This window comes from Rattus norvegicus, chromosome 18 (assembly GCF_021556685.1).
Source record: "Rattus norvegicus strain SHRSP/BbbUtx chromosome 18, alternate assembly SHRSP_T2T, whole genome shotgun sequence".
NCBI classification, from domain to species: domain Eukaryota; kingdom Metazoa; phylum Chordata; class Mammalia; order Rodentia; family Muridae; genus Rattus; species Rattus norvegicus.
This window is the reverse complement of record NC_141551.1, coordinates 51,726,278-51,744,664: the sequence shown is the minus strand read 5'-3', so window position 1 is coordinate 51,744,664 and position 18,387 is coordinate 51,726,278. Positions and strand designations below refer to the sequence as shown.

The 18,387-nt window shown below is 42.2% G+C and overlaps 1 long non-coding RNA gene and 1 pseudogene across 3 annotated transcripts in view; both read left to right on the top strand.

Annotated features, from left to right (window-relative positions):
- Positions 1-18,387, top strand: part of LOC147999801 (uncharacterized) — a 77,300-nt gene that overhangs the window by 21,865 nt on the left and 37,048 nt on the right. Inside the window, exons 4-5 of one of the 3 annotated variants that reach the window (XR_015642565.1) lie at positions 9,001-9,034; positions 9,886-10,062. The exons of the other annotated variants lie outside the window; for them this stretch is intronic. This is a non-coding gene — a long non-coding RNA (uncharacterized LOC147999801). Of the gene's footprint in view, positions 1-9,000; positions 9,035-9,885; positions 10,063-18,387 lie in introns of those variants that run through there. 3 annotated transcript variants of the gene reach the window in all.
- LOC102553660 (60S ribosomal protein L32-like) lies at positions 10,321-10,705 on the top strand (annotated as a pseudogene).

Sequence of the window (18,387 nt, the reverse complement as noted above, 5' to 3'; positions counted from 1 at the left end):
GGGCACCACAGAAGGTGATGTTTATTGGGCCTGACAGCTTAAAGCATCAGGAAATTGTGTAGCAATCAGAAACAAAACAGTGTCAAGCTTTCATTTGTTTAAGAATGCTTCTAGGGCAATGGTTCTCAGTCTGTGGGTCTTGACCTCATCAGGGGTCACATATCCAATATCCTTATCAGAAGTTTACATTCCAATTCACAACAGTAGCAAAATTCCAGTAATGAAATAGCAAGAAATAATTTTATGGCTGGGAGTCATCACAACGTGAGGAACTCTATTAAAAGATTGCAGGATCAGGAAGGGTGAAAGCCATGGCTCTAAGGCCCAGGAGTGTAGCTCAGTAGTCGAACACTTGCCTAGCATATATGAATCACTGGGCTCCTTTGGCCAGCACCACAGAAACACGTCAATAACAGCAAAAGAAACACCTGTTGTCTAGTGTTGAGAACCGATCTTATTCAGCAGATAAGTTGAGTGCACTGTGTGCATATGTATTAATATTCTGTGAAATGCAAGTCTGTTCTCTCTCACCCAGGAGATACCTCCCAGCAGCACAACAAGAGCCATGTCCATGGGAAGGTTTCCTTGGGAGCTGAGCCCATTATTGTCAAAATCGAGCCATCTTTTGTTTGCCTTTCTGGAGTGGGCCTCCCCTGCTTCTCTTCTTTTTGCTTTCACTGTTTGTACTTTGAATTCCCATTGGGGGAAAATCTTGCTCAAACCCTGAGTAGGGGAGTCTGAGAACATTATTTACACAATAAGGATAATATTTTTCTTCGAGACAGGATTCCAGGTATTGCTCTATAATGAAAGTTTAATTAGGCTTCGTATATATTCATCTCTATCTTTCCCTCATGTTTGAAAGATAACTGACCCCATTGTTTCCTTTTACCAAAGACAATGTTAAAAACCATGCTCTTTGTAGAAGAAGTAAGTCCACAGATAATTTTGTGTCCTATGAATGTACATAGGTCATGAAGTGACTATTATACTTTTAGAATTTTGTCTTACAGAATATATATATACATATATATATATATATATATATATATATATATATATATATATATGATGTACCACACATAGAATGCACAATGAATGATGGCATTGTGATGGTTTACATGAGAAGTATGCCTTTTAGGCTCAGATATTTGACTCCAGGTAGTAATGGTATTTAGGGGAAGTTATGGAACCTTTAGGGGTATGTCAGTGGGATGGGCTTTGAGAATTCACACCTTTGCCCACTTCCAGTTCACCGTCTGTCTTGTGATTATTATTGAAGATGTGGCCTTTCAGCTTCTTGCTTCTTCTACCTCCCTCCTTGAGCATTATGGACTTTCACTATGAAACTGTAGGCCCAAATGAACTCTTTCTTGTTAAAATTGCTTTTTATCATGACATTTTTTTAGATTTATTTTTATTTTATGTGCCTTGCCTGTATCTATGTCTGTGTTGAGGGTGTCAGATCCTCTGACACTGAATGGAGTTACAGACAGTTGTGAACTGATGAGTGGGTGCTAGGAATTGAATCTGGATCCTCTGGAAGATCAGACAGAGCTCTTAACCATGGAGCCAACTCTCCAGCCCTTCATCATGGTATTATGTTTTTAATCAAAACAATGGAAAGGTAACTAATATATTCTATTTATTTGTTAAGAATCTTTTGATGTTATAAAATATACTCCAAGTGTCAATTTTAATGCTAGAAGCACATTTCATCAGGAGGACCGCTTACACTACTCCATACTGGTGGGTGTTTAGTGTGTTTTCTAGTTTTTATTTCTAATGATAATAAAATGTCTTGTAGCTAAATTTTTGACATCATTTAATTTCTTTCTCCTCTTTTGATACTCTGTATTCTGCCACAACTTCCATAACAATAATTTAAACTTACTGATGTTTTCATATGGTTTGAGTATTTTATGATTCAACAACTTGTTAAAGCCATTTTTGAGTGTTTATCTTTCTTTGAAAACAAAAGGTTTAACTATTCTTTTTTTTTTTTTTTTTTTATTTACTTGAGTATTTCTTATATACATTTCGGGTGTTATTCCCTTTCCCGGTTTCCGGGCAAACATCCCCCTCCCCCCTCCCCTTCCTTATGGGTGTTCCCCTCCCAACCCTCCCCCCATTGCCGCCCTCCCCCCATAGACTAGTTCACTGGGGGTTCAGTCTTAGCAGGACCCAGGGCTTCCCCTTCCACTGGTGCTCTTACTAGGATATTCATTGCTACCTATGGGGTCAGAGTCCAGGGTCAGTCCATGTATAGTCTTTAGGTAGTGGCTTAGTCCCTGGAAGCTCTGGTTGCTTGGCATTGTTGTCCTTTTGGGGTCTCGAGCCCCTTCAAGCTCTTCCAGTTCTTTCTCTGATTCCTTCAATAGGGGACCTATTCTCAGTTCAGTGGTTTGCTGCTGGCATTCGCCTCTATATTTGCTGTATTCTGGCTGAGTCTCTCAGGAGCGATCTACATCCGGCTCCTGTCGGTCTGCACTTCTTTGCTTCATCCATCTTGTCTAATTGGGTGGCTGTATATGTATGGGCCACATGTGGGGCAGGCTCTGAATGGGTGTTCCTTCAGTCTCTGTTTTAATCTTTGCCTCTCCCTTCCCTGCCAAGGGTATTCTTTTTCCTCATTTAAAGAAGGAGTGAAGCATTCACATTTTGATCATCCGTCTTGAGTTTCGTTTGTTCTAGGGATCTAGGGTAATTCAAGCATTTGGGCTAATAGCCACTTATCAATGAGTGCATACCATGTATGTCTTTCTGTGATTGGGTTAGCTCACTCAGGATGATATTTTCCAGTTCCAACCATTTGCCTACGAATTTCATAAACTCGTTGTTTTTGATAGCTGAGTAATATTCCATTGTGTAGATGTACCACATTTTCTGTATCCATTCCTCTGTTGAAGGGCATCTGGGTTCTTTCCATTTTCTGGCTATTATAAATAAGGCTGCGATGAACATAGTGGAGCACGTGTCTCTTTTATATGTTGAGGCATCTTTTGGGTATATGCCCAAGAGAGGTATAGCTGGATCCTCAGGCAGTTCAATGTCCAATTTTCTGAGGAACCTCCAGACTGATTTCCAGAATGGTTTTACCAGTCTGCAATCCCACCAACAATGGAGGAGTGTTCCTCTTTCTCCACATCCTCGCCAGCATCTGCTGTCACCTGAGTTTTTGATCTTAGCCAATCGCACTGGTGTGAGGTGAAATCTCAGGGTTGTTTTGATTTGCATTTCCCTTATGACTAAAGATGTTGAACATTTCTTTAGGTGTTTCTCAGGCATTCGGCATTCCTCAGCTGTGAATTCTTTGTTTAGCTCTGAACCCCATTTTTTAATAGGGTTATTTGTTTCCCTGCGGTCTAACTTCTTGAGTTCTTTGTATATTTTGGAAATAAGGCCTCTATCTGTTGTAGGATTGGTAAAGATCTTTTCCCAATCTGTTGGTTGCCGTTTTGTCCTAACCACAGTGTCCTTTGCCTTACAGAAGCTTTGCAGTTTTATGAGATCCCATTTGTCGATTCTTGATCTTAGAGCATAAGCCATTGGTGTTTTGTTCAGGAAATTTTTTCCAGTGCCCATGTGTTCCAGATGCTTCCCTAGTTTTTCTTCTATTAGTTTGAGTGTGTCTGGTTTGATGTGGAGGTCCTTGATCCACTTGGACTTAAGCTTTGTACAGGGTGATAAGGATGGATCGATCTGCATTCTTCTACATGTTGCCCTCCAGTTGAACCAGCACCATTTGCTGAAAATGCTATCTTTTTTCCATTGGATGGTTTTGGCTCCTTTGTCAAAAATCAAGTGACCATAGGTGTGTGGGTTCATTTCTGGGTCTTCAATTCTATTCCATTGGTCTATCTGTCTGTCTCTGTACCAATACCATGCAGTTTTTATCACTATTGCTCTGTAATACTGCTTGAGTTCAGGGATAGTGATTCCCCCTGAAGTCCTTTTATTGTTGAGGATAGCTTTAGCTATCCTGGGTTTTTTGTTATTCCAGATGAATTTGCAAATTGTTCTGTCTAACTCTTTGAAGAATTGGATTGGTATTTTGATGGGGATTGCATTGAATCTGTAGATTGCTTTTGGTAAAATGGCCATTTTTACCATATTAATCCTGCCAATCCATGAGCATGGGAGATCTTTCCATCTTCTGAGGTCTTCTTCAATTTCTTTCCTCAGTGTCTTGAAGTTCTTATTGTACAGATCTTTTACTTGCTTGGTTAAAGTCACACCGAGGTACTTTATATTATTTGGGTCTATTATGAAGGGTGTCGTTTCCCTAATTTCTTTCTCGGCTTGTTTCTCTTTTGTATAGAGGAAGGCAACTGATTTATTTGAGTTAATTTTATACCCAGCCACTTTGCTGAAGTTGTTTATCAGCTTTAGTAGTTCTCTGGTGGAACTTTTGGGATCACTTAAATATACTATCATGTCATCTGCAAATAGTGATATTTTGACCTCTTCTTTTCCGATCTGTATCCCCTTGACCTCCTTTTGTTGTCTGATTGCTCTGGCTAGAACTTCAAGAACTATATTGAATAAGTAGGGAGAGAGTGGGCAGCCTTGTCTAGTCCCTGATTTTAGTGGGATTGCTTCAAGTTTCTCTCCATTTAGTTTAATGTTAGCAACTGGTTTGCTGTATATGGCTTTTACTATGTTTAGGTATGGGCCTTGAATTCCTATTCTTTCCAGGACTTTTATCATGAAGGGGTGTTGAATTTTGTCAAATGCTTTCTCAGCATCTAATGAAATGATCATGTGGTTCTGTTCTTTCAGTTTGTTTATATAATGGATCACGTTGATGGTTTTCCGTATATTAAACCATCCCTGCATGCCTGGGATGAAGCCTACTTGATCATGGTGGATGATTGTTTTGATGTGCTCTTGGATTCGGTTTGCCAGAATTTTATTGAGTATTTTTGCGTCGATATTCATAAGGGAAATTGGTCTGAAGTTCTCTTTCTTTGTTGTGTCTTTGTGTGGTTTAGGTATAAGAGTAATTGTGGCTTCATAGAAGGAATTCGGTAGGGCTCCATCTGTTTCAATTTTGTGGAATAGTTTGGATAATATTGGTATGAGGTCTTCTATGAAGGTTTGATAGAATTCTGCACTAAACCCGTCTGGACCTGGGCTCTTTTTGGTTGGGAGACCTTTAATGACTGCTTCTATTTCCTTAGGAGTTATGGGGTTGTTTAACTGGTTTATCTGTTCCTGATTTAACTTCGATACCTGGTATCTGTCTAGGAAATTGTCCATTTCCTGAAGATTTTCAAATTTTGTTGAATATAGGTTTTTATAGTAAGATCTGATGATTTTTTGAATTTCCTCCGAATCTGTAGTTATGTCTCCCTTTTCATTTCTGATTTTGTTAATTTGGACACACTCTCTGTGTCCTCTCGTTAGTCTGGCTAAGGGTTTATCTATCTTGTTGATTTTCTCAAAGAACCAACTTTTGGTTCTGTTGATTCTTTCTATGGTCCTTTTTGTTTCTACTTGGTTGATTTCAGCTCTGAGTTTGATTATTTCCTGCCTTCTACTCCTCCTGGGTGTATTTGCTTCTTTTTGTTCTAGAGCTTTTAGGTGTGCTGTCAAGCTGCTGACATATGCTCTTTCCTGTTTCTTTCTGCAGGCACTCAGCGCTATGAGTTTTCCTCTTAGCACAGCTTTCATTGTGTCCCATAAGTTTGAGTATGTTGTATCTTCATTTTCATTAAATTCTAAAAAGTTTTTAATTTCTTTCTTTATTTCTTCCTTGACCAGGTTATCATTGAGTAGAGCATTGTTCAATTTCCACATATATGTGGGCATTCTTCCCTTATTGTTATTGAAGACCAGTTTTAGGCCGTGGTGGTCCGATAGCACGCATGGGATTATTTCTATCTTTCTGTACCTGTTGAGGCCCGTTTTTTGACCAATTATATGGTCAATTTTGGAGAAAGTACCATGAGGAGCTGAGAAGAAGGTATATCCTTTTGCTTTAGGATAGAATGTTCTATAAATATCCGTTAAGTCCATTTGGCTCATGACTTCTCTTAGTCTGTCTACATCACTGTTTAATTTCTGTTTCCATGATCTGTCCATTGATGAGAGTGGGGTGTTGAAATCTCCCACTATTATTGTGTGAGGTGCAATGTGTGTTTTGAGCTTTAGTAAGGTTTCTTTTACATATGTAGGTGCCCTTGTATTTGGGGCATAGATATTTAGGATTGAGAGTTCATCTTGGTTGATTTTTCCTTTGATGAATATGAAGTGTCCTTCCTTATCTTTTTTGATGACTTTTAGTTGGAAATTGATTTTATTTGATATTAGAATGGCTACTCCAGCTTGCTTCTTCTGACCATTTGCTTGGAAAGTTGTTTTCCAGCCTTTCACTCTGAGATAGTGTCTGTCTTTGTCTCTGAGGTGTGTTTCCTGTAGGCAGCAGAATGCAGGGTCCTCGTTGCGTATCCAGTTTGTTAATCTATGTCTTTTTATTGGGGAGTTGAGGCCATTGATATTGAGAGATATTAAGGAATAGTGATTATTGCTTCCCGTTATATTCATATTTGATGTGAGGTTATGTTTGTGTGCTTTCATTCTCTTTGTTTTGTTGCCAAGACGATTAGTTTCTTGCTTCTTCTAGGGTATAGCTTGCCTCCTTATGTTGGGCTTTACCATTTATTATCCTTTGTAGTGCTGGATTTGTAGAAAGATATTGTGTAAATTTGGTTTTGTCATGGAATATCTTGGTTTCTCCATCGATGTTAATTGAGAGTTTTGCTGGATACAGTAATCTGGGCTGGCATTTGTGTTCTCTTAGGGTCTGTATAACATCAGTCCAGGATCTTCTGGCCTTCATAGTTTCTGGCGAGAAGTCTGGTGTGATTCTGATAGGTCTCCCTTTATATGTTACTTGACCTTTTTCCCTTACTGCTTTTAATATTCTTTCTTTATTTTGTGCGTTTGGTGTTTTGACAATTATGTGACGGGAGGTGTTTCTTTTCTGGTCCAATCTATTTGGAGTTCTGTAGGCTTCCTGTATGTCTATGGGTATCTCTTTTTTTAGGTTAGGGAAGTTTTCTTCTATGATTTTGTTGAAGATATTTACTGGTCCTTTGAGCTGGGAGTCTTCACTCTCTTCTATACCTATTATCCTTAGGTTTGATCTTCTCATTGAGTCCTGGATTTCCTGTATGTTTTGGACCAGTAGCTTTTTCCGCTTTACATTATCTTTGACAGTTGAGTCAATGATTTCTATGGAATCTTCTGCTCCTGAGATTCTCTCTTCCATCTCTTGTATTCTGTTGGTGAAGCTTGTATCTACAGCTCCTTGTCTCTTCTTTTGGTTTTCTATATCCAGGGTTGTTTCCATGTGTTCTTTCTTGATTGCTTCTATTTCCATTTTTAATTCCTTCAACTGTTTGATTGTGTTTTCCTGGAATTCTTTCAGGGATTTTTGCGATTCCTCTCTGTAGGCTTTTACTTGTTTATTAATGTTTTCCTGTGCTTCCCTAAGTGTGTTCAGGTCTTTCCTGAAGTCCTCCAGCATCATGATCAAATATGATTTTGAAACTAGATCTTGCTTTTCTGGTGTGTTTGGGTATTCCATGTTTGTTTTGGTGGGAGAATTGGGCTCCGATGATGGCATGTAGTCTTGGTTTCTGTTGCTTGGGTTCCTGCGCTTGCCTCTCGCCATCAGATTATCTCTAGTGTTACTTTGTTCTGCTATTTCTGACAGTGGCTAGACTGTCCTATAAGCCTGTGTGTCAGGAGTGCTGTAGACCTGTTTTCCTCTCTTTCAGTCAGTTATGGGGACAGAGTGTTCTGCTTTCGGGCGTGTAGTTTTTCCTCTCTACAGGTCTTCAGCTGTTCCTGTGGGCCTGTGTCTTGAGTTCACCAGGCAGCTTTCTTGCAGCAGAAAATTTGGTCTTACCTGTGGTCCCGAGGCTCAGGTTTGCTCGTGGGGTGCTGTCCAGGGGCTCTCTGCAGCGGCAGCAACCAGGAAGACCTGTGCCGCCCCTTCCGGGAGCTTCAGTGCACCAGGGTTCCAGATGGTCTTTGGCTTTTTCCTCTGGCGTCCGAGATGTGTGTGCAGGGAGCAGTCTCTTCTGGTTTCCCAGGCCTGTCTGCCTCTCTGAAGGTTTAGCTCTCCCTCCCACGGGATTTGGGTGCAGAGAACTGTTTATCCGGTCTGTTTCCTTCAGGGTCCGGTGGTGTCTCTGGCTGGGGTCCTGCCGCTCCTGGGCCCTCCCCCACGGGAGCCCAGAGGCCTTATACAGTTTCCTCTTGGGCCAGGGATGTGGGCAGGGGTGAGCAGTGTTGGTGGTCTCTTCCGCTCTGCAGCCTCAGGAGTGCCCACCTGACCAGGCGGTTGGGTCTCTCTCTCACCGGGTCTGGGAGCAGAGAGCTGCTGCGGGCCGGGATCCGCGGGTGTGGGACTTCCGGTAAACACAGAACGTGCCCGGTTCTAGAGAAATTCTGTTTCCGTGTGTCCCAAGCTCACCAGGCAGCTTTCTTGCAGCAGAAAATTTGGTCTTACCTGTGATCCCGAGGCTCAAGTTCGCTCGTGGGGTGCTGCCCACGGGCTCTCTGCAGCGGCAGCAACCAGGAAGACCTGTGCCGCCCCTTCCGGGAGCTTCAGTGCACCAGGGTTCCAGATGGTCTTTGGCTTTTTCCTCTGGCGTCCGAGATGTGTGTGCAGGGAGCAGTCTCTTCTGGTTTCCCAGGCCTGTCTGCCTCTCTGAAGGTTTAGCTCTCCCTCCCACGAGATTTGGGTGCAGAGAACTGTTTATCCGGTCTGTTTCCTTCAGGGTCCGGCGGTCGGTTTAACTATTCTTAATTCAAACCCTTGATCCTGTTGTTGAGCCTTGCAACTGAGTGGGAACATCTCATATATTTTTAAAAGGCATCTAGACATAAGTATCTTGTACCTGCTATTTTTTAGTGAGTATCCTCGGTGATGTGAGAGATTTTGGTTCAGCTCACAACCTACTTTGTCCTTTATTATCCCTGCAGAAAAATGTTCCAGTGGGACAAAATGAGAAGCAAGGTCGGTTTCTCTGCGTTAGCTTGGGTACCCTTGGCCTCCCTGTTAGGATATGGTAAATACTGTATGTGAAATAGAAAATCCTCACAAGTTTTTAGGCAACAGTGAAACAGTTATTTCGGGCAGGGGGTTGGCAACCTGATGCCCTTGAGAGGCAAGTCATGGCTTTTGTATTGGGTCTTGCACAACACCAGAAAGTAAGGGTTATTTGCTTGTCTTTGCTGTGTTGTTACCACTGAAGCCACGTGGCTAGACTTGTTTGAAAGGGCAGTAGGGTAGAGCTGAGTAGCTATGAAGCAAATTGAAATGGCTTGAGAATTAAACTTCAGCAGAACATGCACTGAAGCTGAGGCATTGAGTAAACGAATGCCCGAGAACAAAGATCCTCAAGCTTGGCAGTGGATGGAGAAAATGTTAGAAGATACAGGGAGGTCAGAAGGAAGAGCTGGAAAGGGGAGGGAGGTGATTCTGCTGATGCTTACAGGTGATGCTTGGAGTGGAGAGGGCAGGAAAGTCAAGACAATGAATTGGAAGGAGACAGAGACAGGGCGTGGGTCAGCAGTGCTCACTCAAGCTGTAACTCACATAAAGGGGATGAAAGTTGAGGAAGCCACTGAATTTGTCATCAGGAGAGAATTAATGGCCAACTTTGGGGCACTGGTTTGGTAGAGCTATAAGATAGAGAAAAATAGAAAAGGAGTTTAGTAAGGAGTGGGTGTTGCCAGTGGGGTTGGGGCCCATTGGAGGAATGTTACTGGCAATGTATTTTTTAAATATTGATGAAGGGAAGGATAGACATAGGAAAGGTGCTGAAAGACCAGGCTCATTGTGTACTGTGCTATGTGTGTTTCCAGGTAACAGGACGCAATCATGGACAAACCATGGACAGCCGGTCTCACCAAGCCTAAAAGCCAGATGATGGTGTGCTGGTTGGTTGGTTAATTGACTGATTATTTATTTATTTATTTATTTATTTATTTATTTATTTATTGTTAACTTGAAATAAACTAGAGTCACGTAGGAGAAGAGAATCACAGCTGGACAATTGCTTCCACCATATTGGCAACCAGATATACCACCAGTGGGTATATCTTTGGGGCATTTTCTTGATTGATGATTGATGTATGAGGGCCCAGTCCTCTGTGGATGGTACCACCTATAGGCAAGTAGTGCTGGGTGGTATAAGAAAACAGGTTGATCAAGGCACAGAGAGCAAGCCAGTAAGAAATGTTCTGCTGGCTTCTTCATCGGCGTTATCTGTGAGATGACTGCCATCTGTTTCGTGGCATCATGGTTGCTCTCCAGCCTCTGGTGAAGATCGTCAAAAAAGAGGACCAAGAAGTTTATCAGGCACCAGTCAGACCAATATGTCAAAATTATGCACTGGCAGAAACCCAGAGGTATCGGCAGCAGGGTTCGGAGAAGATTCAGAGGCCAGATCCTGATGTCCAGTGCCCAGCGGCTTCCAGAGGTTTCTGGTCCACAACGTCAAGGAGCTGGAAATGCAACTGATGTGCACCAAGTTCTATTGTGCTGAGGTTGCTCACGATGTTTCCTCTAAGAACCGAAAAGCCACCGTAGAAAGAGCAGCACTGGGACCATCATGGTCACCAATCCCAACGCCAGGCTGTGCAGCAAAGAAAATGAATGGATGGCTTGCGTGCATGTTTTCTGAAGAACTGAAGAGGAGAAGGGAAAAGAAAAGAAATGTTCCTCCATGGTCTTTGCTTCAGTTCTTGCTTCCATATTTCTTCCTGGAGTTCCTGCCTGGCTTCCCTCAGTGTATATAGTATAAACCAAAACACACCCTTTCCTTCTCCAACTGTGTTTTGGTTAGTGCTTTATCCTAACAGCAGAGAAACAAACGGATGCCAAGTCAATAACTGCAGTAAGTTGAAGGCTGGACAAGCAATCTGCTGGGAGAGAGTGACGCCTCATGGTCTAACACAGATGTGAATACCAAGGATGGCATGGGAATGGAATAAACTGAGGTGGGGTCAAAGGAAAAGGAGAAGCATGGGAAGGAGGCCGTGGGAAGGTGCAGGACAATATGGAAGGACCTAGAGTAGGGGAGGATCAGAGTTGGATCTGGCTGCATGGTGCAGCCCAGAAGCTGAGGCATAATGGAAGGTCATCCTTTTCCCTATTTGAGGTTCTCTATCCAGGGTCAATTTTGTGGTTGCAAAACAAGCCTTCATTTCAAAGAGGATAAAAGTTAGTTTATTCTGGATCCAAGTATGAGTGACCAGGGCTCAGGAACACAGGCTTAACCCCCACCCCCAGATTCCATGGTCCAATATACAGACAGTTTCATAAGGTTTTCATAGTGACAGAACATCAAATACATCTGTAGTAACTAAGTTGGAGCTTACATGAAAGCAAAGAATCTTGGCTATTGGCTACAGATACTCTTACGGCACGCTTGGTCTTTTGGTTGTTAGAAAATATAGCTTTTTAAGTTGATACATTCCAAGCGGTCTCATCTGTTAGTTACAGGGTTTCAGACACGGGGGCTGGGGGTATTGGTGGTGGTGGACAAGGCAGGTTACAGATAACCCAAGATAGATTGTAACTAGAATTTGAAATTTCAACATTTCAGCTTCTTCTCAATCCCTGCAGTTCTAATCAGTCAATCAGCCTTGCAGTAGGTCAGAAAAGTACATAGCTTCTTCCTGGAAATGTTGTTTTTATAATTAAAGAAGTAGATTACGGGTCTGCCTGGCTGGCGTCAGCCATCACCAGTAGGGGAGGCAAATGGAAGCCTGTAAGAGTCCTGATTCTCTGGGGAGAGGGGAAGAGGTGGGGGGGGAGGACTGGGGAGAGTGGAGGGAGGGGAAACTGGTCGGAGTGTAATGTATGAGAGAAGAATAAAAGGAAAAAATCTAAAAAATGAAACAACAGCAACAACAACAGCAGCAGCAACAAAACAACAACAACAACAACAACAACAACAACAACAACAACAGCAGCAGCAGCAGCAGCAGCAACAACAACAACAGCAGCAATGACACATTACACATTCAAAATCCAACAGGGAGTCTGGTTTTTAAAGGACACCTATGGAATATCCTTTAATCAAGAAGCGGTCTTTTTTGTTTGCTTGCTTCTTTAAACAAATATGTTTTGCAAACTTCTCCTCTATGGAATGAAGTGTGAGATCAGCCGTGCTGGACAGCTTACTTACTCACCAATTCTTAGGACTACCAAATAAGGACTGTGAAAGCAAGAACCCCTCCCTCTAATTCCTTGGTTGGTAAATACCTTAGAAGGAAAGCCCTGACTCAACCTTACACATCTTATTTTTAGAAGGTTCTTTGATGTGAACGGTCCCTGGTTTCATTTAAATTGGAGATCACAACTTAAAGTTCTAAGGAAACGGTGTCAGATGAATGGGCCATGTGCCTGTATTTTTAAACACACACACATTTCTTCATGTTCTGCGAGTAGCGGCTCAGAGAAAGAAATGATGTCTTTGTGGAAGGCAGGGCATCTATCTCTGAGATTGCTCTTTCCCTGGCAGCCGAGGTAATAAGACTTCTGCAATGCTAGTCAGCTGTGGTACAGTTGTGTTTCTGGGGTCTCCCCAGGTGACATTTTGCAGACATTACCCTGGAGAAAGATTGTAATTTTTTTCTTCTTCTTTTCGTATTTACTTCTCGTTCTACTCAATACGGGATTTATCCAGAGAAGAGGACTTTGCCAATTGCTTTTCTTCTGCTGAGAATTATAGATCTCATGAGTTCTTTGTCTAGCTGAAGGTTTGCCAAGACACTTAACGTTTGATTAAGAATAAAACACAAACCACGCACAACCTTTATTCAGCAGGCATGATAAGTGTATTTTACATGCTTTCAGCTACAGAGAGCTATATTAACAACCTGTTACTGGAAAAATGTCAAGAGTATTTCCTGTCTCTTGGGATGATTATTTATCTTCTGAAAGTATAAAGACTTGTTTTTAACACTCCTGACAAGAAGTAAAAACGAATTGTACATTTTAGGGAAATGTTTACTTTTCATGTATCTTCTTTGAGATTAGTTTAAAAGCTGTGGAAAAGACATAGGGATCATGATCAGCAATACACAGATCTGATTCAGTCTCTTTTCTCAGTTTGATTTTTGCAGAGGACTTCTAGGACTTCCTCTTTAAATATTATGCGTGTGTGTCTGTGCATGTGAATGCAGATACCTGCAGTCGCCACAAGAGAGCATCAGCCCCCATGGAGCTGGAGCTACAGGTGGTTGTGAGTTGCCTGATGTGAGTGCTGGGAACTTTAGTCCCCTGTAAGAGCAGTACGTACTCCTAACCACTGAGCCATCGTGCCAGCTCCAGGACCCAGCTCTCTTGATTTTCAGCTGCTCTGCTAACACTGATTTCACTTTCTGTAAACAGGTTTGTCATTTTAAAAAGAGCAAAGGAAAGGTTCCACATGTGTGTAAGAAGAAAGAGACAAAATTCTTACTCTTCTCTTTATCTGGACATACACTCTTCTTAGGCACAGTAAAGTAAAAGATTTGATTGGAAGTTCCAGGCTTTCTTAACTTGCTTGTACCTGGGCACAGATGCCTTTCTTGTGGCGAGGTAGCAGGACCTCATTACTATATGATAGTCAATAGCTCTTGAGTTGAATTGTAGCTGCATTTATATTAAAAAACCCCCAGAGAACCCATTATTAAATGCAAGCAGGAATATTAATAAAAGGGAGTCTAGGAGTAGAGCTCAAGTCAAAGAAAGACAGGTGGGAATGTTTGACTGTGGTTACTTAGGGCAAGAGGAGACAGAAGCTCATTACAAACCTCTTTTGGAGCATTAAAACTGAGCAAATTCCATTGTTCCTGTGACAAAGAACAAAGGACTGAGGGCTGGAACAAGGCTGTATAAGAAGTCTGTGAGTACTTACTTTAAGCTTAGCAATTTGCCTTCCCATGATCTATGTTTTGTCTCGAGGTTTATGGTTGGGGGTGTAGTCTCTTGTGTGGTGGTATTGAGATGTAGGATAGAAATTTTAGGGGTTGGGACTTAGAGGGACAAATCCTCTCGGTCTCACTGGAGCTCCTGCTCTCAAAAGAGACTGTAGGACTCATTTTTCTGCCTCCATGTTTGATGGTGGTATTGCTTGCTTCTTGATGTGCATCTAGCACTACTACTCAGCTAAAGGTGGTTTTTCATGAGCACCTTTACAATGCTATCTGGATACTTAGCATCTAAAATTGTGAGATTAATCAACCTATTTTTCTTCTAAAGTTAGCCTGACTTAGATATTTAATTATAGTAATGAACCATATCACAATTCTTCACTCGTTCTCTCCAAACCAGGGTCCCAGTACTTACTGCTGAACTTAGAGCTCTAAATTAAACTGTCCATCCCTCTCCCTCTCCCTCTCCCTCTCCCTCTCCCTCTCCCTTTCCCTCTCCCTCTCCTTCTCCCTCTCCCCCCTCTCCCTCCCTCCCTTCATTCCATGCATTCATTTAAATGGATGGCTGCATTGTATAACTGAGGAAGTAGGAAGAAGCTGAACGTTGAGGGGCCATAACTATTAGCCTATTTAGAAATGTCATCCAACAAGACAAGGTAATAGTCTAGATATTTCTTCACACTGCCACAATTTGAAAGAGACAGGTTTTCACCATGGCTTTATAATGCACCTTTTCAGGAGACTGGACATAGCCATTGACCACTTGGTAACAACCCAAGAACCAAGAAACCTAAAGGAGTGATGAGAACTTTCTGGGTTTGTGGAAAGAGAATGAAGGCCAGTAGGTTAATTTGAGTACTCCTATCAGTCAAGGAAGAGTCTGTCAAAGTATTCCTTCCCCACAAAAGAGTTAATATTGTGATAGGGTAGACTGATGAGTGTGATTTCTCCCACAAGGCGAAGCCATTTGGTCTACAGAATACTTGAGGATAGAAGGTTTCAGGATTGGGGAGGGCCAAGGAAGACATAAGGCCATGAGGTACTTACAACTTCAGCTACTTTTCTATTGCTGTGACAAAACTCCATGACCAAGGTAACTTATAAAAGGAAGTATTTAATTGGACTTATGGTTCTAGAGGGTTAGAGCCCATGATGGTGGAGTAAACGCACAGCAGTAGGAATGGCTGAAAGATCACATCTTGATCCATACCAGGAGGCAGAGGGCATGCTGGAAATTACACCAGTCTTTTGATGCCTCAAAGCCCACCCCTAATGACATATCTCCAAAAAGGCCACACCTCCTAATCCTTCCCAAATAGTTTATACAATGGTGACCAGGAATTCAATCCCATGAGCCTGAGGGCCATTGGCATTCAAACCAGCACGTTTACAAAGAATGTAGCATAACTTATTTTTACCAAAGTAATAAGAATTTCCAAGGGAAATAGCTAAGCTTGTGGTGTTTTTTAAGAAATCTCTCTCTCTCTCTCTGTATGTGTGTGTGTGTGTGTGTGTGTGTGTGTGTGTGAATGTGGTGTGAAGAAGGGGGTCTCCTTAAGCTCTCTGGAAGAAGTAGAGGCAGTATCTTCCCGTCACTGGAGCCCCAGTCAGGTATTTTTTACTCTTTATAGTGTTTCACCGACTCAGCAGGCACCAAAACCCACTGACTGAATCAGAAACAGTAGACCTGCAGAGCAGCAGAAGAGAAGACAGTGTACTCACAAGAAGAGTTAGGTGGAGGCTTTTGAGAATGGGTTAGGGGCCAGGGAGTGAGTGGGAAGAAAAGAGAAAGGAGATGAGGGTAGAAAAGTGCAGCTCTGGAAGTTTTGTCTGTAGTAAGAATAGAGCTGCTGGCTAGAGGCAAACATTAGCTTCCTCTGCTTCTTTACCTTCCTGGATCACTGGTCCAGATGACTGTGCTGCAGGCTCAGGGCTTCCAACCCAAGCTGCTGTCTTGTCATTCTCCCATCTGAAAATGGTTGCTGGGGTGCTTAGTGCTGGGGTCAGACTTGCTTCTCTGCTAATAGCATGTGAGGAACCATCTGAGTGTGACCTCTGTCCAGACGTCCATATGCACCCATGTTCAATTCCTTGCAAGGGGGTTTATTGAACTGCAAAATAGATCGAATGGAGAATCATTAAGGTCCCCCCAAACTTTCTTCCCCCAGTAGTATTGCTGGAAATAAACTTCTAATGTATAAAAAGATAAACATAGAGAACAGCTGATAATAAGGGTTTTATAAAAGGTATAATAAAGAGTATTATAAAAAGAACCCATGTCATAGTTGAATCACTGTGTTGTGACTAGTGCTATTCTAGTATATGACATCATCTAATTTAACTCTTCAAACAACATTTGTGTTTGTAAGATACAATATCTTATCATAGATATAACAATGTATCTTAAAGAAAAAAATGGACTACAGATAGGTAGGGTGATCTAAGAAACACCCATGCCAAATTACTTAACTGCAAAGTACTGCCAACATTGATGACCTGAATCATTCACTCAGGGACTGTCTGTGCTTTTCACTGTGACATCAGTCCCTTGCAGACAAGATCCTTGTCAAACTTTCTTAGCCCAGAGTTTCTGGTTCCCAGGATGATGAAAAAAAAAAAAAGGAGGTACTTTACAAACACCCAATGAATGCTTGGTCAAGCAAAGGCTGTCATGGTGTCTGGAAGCCCCAGAAAATAACAGAATATTAACATGTTTCATTAGTCATCTTTAGCATCTACTCATTATTTTCTGCACGCAAACCTTTATTGTGTGCTACAGTCTTTATATCCACCCCCGCCCTGTCTGTAATCTGCAGTTCTGTTGCCTCTCAGTTGTGTCTGTGCTCTAGCCTGCACAGGGAAGTGAGATGATCACTGAGCCTATTGTCTTGATCAATCTAGAAACTTCTCACTTCTCCTAAGTTCACTTTTCTGAATGTATCCCAGCAAAGAACACTGTACTCTGGAAACAAGATTCTGTCTTTTACTACTACTACTATTAATAATAATAATAACAATAATAATAATAATAGGATATTTTCTTTACTTACATTTCAAATATTATCCCCTTTCCTGATTTCCCCTTTGGCATTCCCCTATCCCTCTCCTATCTCCCTGCTTCTATGAGGGTGCTCCCCCATCCACCCACCCACTCCTTCTCTTCTTCCTGCCCTGGCATTCCCCTACATGGGGCATTGAGTCTTCACAGGGCCAAGGGCCTCTCCTCTCATTGATGCCCAATGAGGCCATCCTCTGCTACAAATGCAGCTGGAGCCATGGGTCGCTCGATGTGTACTCTTTGGTTGGTGGTTTAGTCTCTGGGAGCTCTTGGAGGGGTAGATCCTGTCTTTATTTATTTTTTTTCTTTTCTTTTTTTGGAGCTGGGGACCGAACCCAGGGCCTTGCGCTTGCTAGGCAAGTGCTCTACCGCTGAGCAATCCCCAACCCCCGATCCTGTCTTTAAATATCCCCTGGGGCCATCAAAGCTGGGCCACACTTGGAAAAGCCCAAGCAAAATCTCTCAGAGCTGTTAATTTTGCAACTCTGAAGAAGCCCCAGACTGTGTAATTTTTTTTTTTTTGGTGAGGCAGATAATTGCTATTACATACTTAAAGAGCTGGAAGGGAAGGCAAGAGATTGGGTATTTATGTGATTCCAAAGTGCAGAACTGTAATTGGGGCAGAAATCTCTGTGGAGGCAGATTTTAGTTCAGCATACAACATAACTTTGAAATAATTGAAAGTTTGTGAATGGAACAGGCTGCTGGGACAGTGGATGGGAGCAGCTGAGCATGTTTTGAAGGGGATCAAACATCTGGTAAGCCATTGAGCTGAGGGATTGTGCATTCATATCACAATCCGTTGGCTCAAAGCGCCTCACTGTGATGAACATTCTGACACACATCCTGTGCATAAATGTGACCGTATCGTTTATATTCAAATTGAGAAACTAGGGTTAAGAATAAGCTCGAGTGTGTAAAACAGCATTAAAACAAAAGGAAAACTGAGAGGGAAGAGGGTCGAGTCCGAGGGAGGGGGCAGGCAGCAGGAGGTGGAAGAGCATGTGAATGGGTTTGTGGGTAAGATACAGAAGCAAATGTCAATTCGATACATGTTACTCCTTCCTAAAGAGTTTACATTCTGTGCATCCACTGTGCTGTCCTCATCACAGCTACTGTCGGAAGAGAGTTTCTCCCAAATATGAGAATCAGGGAGAGATCGCTGAGCTTCTCCTTTGGCAATCCTAAAACCCTGGGGAGTGACAGGATTTGTGATCACAGCAATGGGGAACCCGTGTTAGCAGGGTTCATCAGACTCTGGCTTGTGCTGTATACTGTGAAATTAATACTCAGCTCCAGAGTACTCATAATGATTGCCTGGACCCCACAGCATTGTGACAGTAAGCGGTGTCTTTGCCAGGTCAGAGAGGAAACAGTAGAGG